The following is a 3063-nucleotide window of genomic DNA, read 5'->3' as shown; positions in this document are numbered from 1 at the left end:
GATTTTTTAAAATTACTTTTAAATAGTAATAACAATATAAATATCAATATTAATAATTAATAAGAGGAAGAAGAGGAAAAAGAAGAAGAAACAGAATAAAAAGAAGAAAGAGAAGTAAAAGAAGAAGAAGAAGAAGAGTATTAATAATAATACCAATAAAAGCAAATACAAATTAAATCCATCATAGTGGTATGCCAACGACCACATTCATATCATATCATCATCTATTATTATCACATATATAGATATGGAAATACGTACACCAAGATTTCGTAATAGTTTCAAACCACTGTGTAGCACGCACACAAACACACAGACACACACACACACATACATCACATACATACACCAGGCACGCCTACATATACAAACACACAGACATATAAACACATACATACAAACGTATATATATATATATATATATATATATATATATATATATATATATATATATATATATATATACATATATATTCAATACAAACAAACATAAACAAACATACAAATATAAAAACACCATATTTATAAACGATATAAAGCCCCAGTGAAACAGGCAGGAAAAATTTGATGGGTTAGGGTAAGGGTTAGATAGAAGTCTTGGGATTGTGAATACGAGAAGAATGTTGAAACTCTGACGTTGCTTTGTATTGTCAGTTCACTTTTAATCACATCATTCAAAAATATGTATTTCCGTAACTCCGTCATCAATATATCACATGTTGTTATATTATGTCGTGTCAATTATGTGTACATCTTTGTACGTACACTTCATTAAAACACAATACAAACGCACTTGGTCTCGCTACATTTTGTCTCGCGACGTCTCGCTACTGCTGGTCCCGTAACAATTGGTTTCGAATATTTACATTATTAATAATTTCAATATAACAACTTTAAACTCTGACACATGTAAATAAATGCTTGGTTTGACGTTCCTCTGTTGTTATGTTTCTATGTCCATCTTTAACCGTCATATGTCATGTCATCATGAGTGGCGAAATTGTGTAAAGTTTTAAAGTTTGTCTCTGATGTTGCAAGCGCAATGGTTCAAATGCAAAGTAATCTCATTGCCTCGTCAGAATTTTAACTTGCCTGCAAAAATTACAGCTCATCATGATTTCTAAGAAAGAACGCAACGATTTAAACACAAACATTTGAAAAGAAAAATATGTTCAGTAACTTTTAATCTTATCAAAAACGCCAATTGAATTCTAATTTTATTTATTGTGACATTCATCAGATGTTAAGCACAACAATCATTTGCTACTTCGCCATTTCCTATTTTTTGACTTAAGCCAAACATTATAATTTTATAACGTCATTATGATTGTATTATTTAAAAGCACAAAATGTAATTATTTATTTTATTTTATAAGTTAACATTAACCAATCACAACAGACAGACGATGAACTGAATCAACAAATACAGTTTGTTAATCAGCTGCGCAATGCATCTTACACCACGCAGCTATATCAGATGTTGTTTGATTAATGTCAGTTTATTTTTGGTCTTCAGCTTCGTACAATACTTGCTATCTGTTCCATCCTTGAATGCCATAAATGTTGAGAATTAGCTGACTGTATGAAAATAAACAGCATCCACTGGTAAAAATTTAAAATATATTTTTGTAAAAATGAGTTCAATTGGGTTATCTTCATGTCCTTATATAATATTATATAATTCGGCAAAGCAGCTAAAAAAATTTACAAAAAAAATCCTTAAATTTGTTGATATAACATTCATGCGCGCACACACAGACACAGACACACACACACACAATCACTCTCTTTCTCTCTCTCTCACACACACACGCATGCACACATTTCAAAAAAATATGACAAAAACACAAACGCAACACAACTGTACATAGCCCATGACAGCAGAGTACACTACACACGTACAACGTGACTTGATTGCTTGTAAGTTAAAGAAACACGTGCGACCGAGCTGCTTTTCCTCGTCGATTCTTCCATGCACCACTGCCGGGTCGCATTTTTAAACAAACCTGTAAATCAAAAGAGTAGAATTAGAAACTTTGAACAAAAAAAAATTCGAAAAAATCCAACAAAAATAAACAAAGTCAGATAAGTAAAAGAAAATACAATATGAGATAGAGCTTGAATAAAGCAAGCAGCATACGAAGTAATTTCTTTGTGAATTCTTTAAATTGATTAATTAAAGGCAGTTATTTATACATAATTATGTATGATAAACAAAAAAGCAATTAAACAATCAAATAAATAAAAAACGAAGAGAGTAAATAATGTAATAAAAACAGATGACCACAAAATATTAAACCGTGACTTCTCATATTTAAAAATAAATACCGTCAAAGTTTTTATGGTTGCTATGAAAATGAACAATATTTTTTATATATAATTTGACTTTTTGAATGAAGTTTGCCATTGGAATAGTGACTTGTATTATAGAGTGTAATTGTAATTAAAATTGTAAAATGTGCTATAATTTTATTATATTATTTTATATTTTATAATTGAAAAAAAAAATTGTTCAAGTTATTTAATTCTGATACGAATATAAACGTGTCGGCTGGTTCCAAAGATGCTGGTTTTAAAACCGACTGCATTTTTTAAATGAACCAACTTATAGTTAAACATTTTTTTTTAAATTTATTGTCTCAAGAGCAAGCCATTCACATAATAATACTTTATTACTTTTTATATCATAAAAATTTGCCATTTCAAACCAAGACACATTCTTTACCATGAATTTATATATTGTTGCTTGAGCATTTAATAATTTTTTTATAATTCGTTACTACAGAAATTATGAGTTCTCTACTTACAATTTTTTAAACACGAAACAATAATATAAAGTGGACTGAATACCCGAACAATAATTGACATCGTAAAAGGTACATAAATTTTTATTTAAATAATGTAATCGCTGGTTGGTTGCTGCTACGTCTTGGAAGTCTAACTGGAGGAAATGTTAAACAGACCACCAGCAATCCGAAACAAGGAAACCATAAACAACAACGTAAACATCAACACAATAACAACACCATAAACATCAACAAAAATAAACAACAAAATAAACAA

The sequence above is a fragment of the Helobdella robusta genome (genome assembly GCF_000326865.2).
Source record: "Helobdella robusta unplaced genomic scaffold HELROscaffold_14, whole genome shotgun sequence".
NCBI lineage: Eukaryota > Metazoa > Annelida > Clitellata > Rhynchobdellida > Glossiphoniidae > Helobdella > Helobdella robusta.
Note: the sequence above shows the minus strand (reverse complement) of the source record.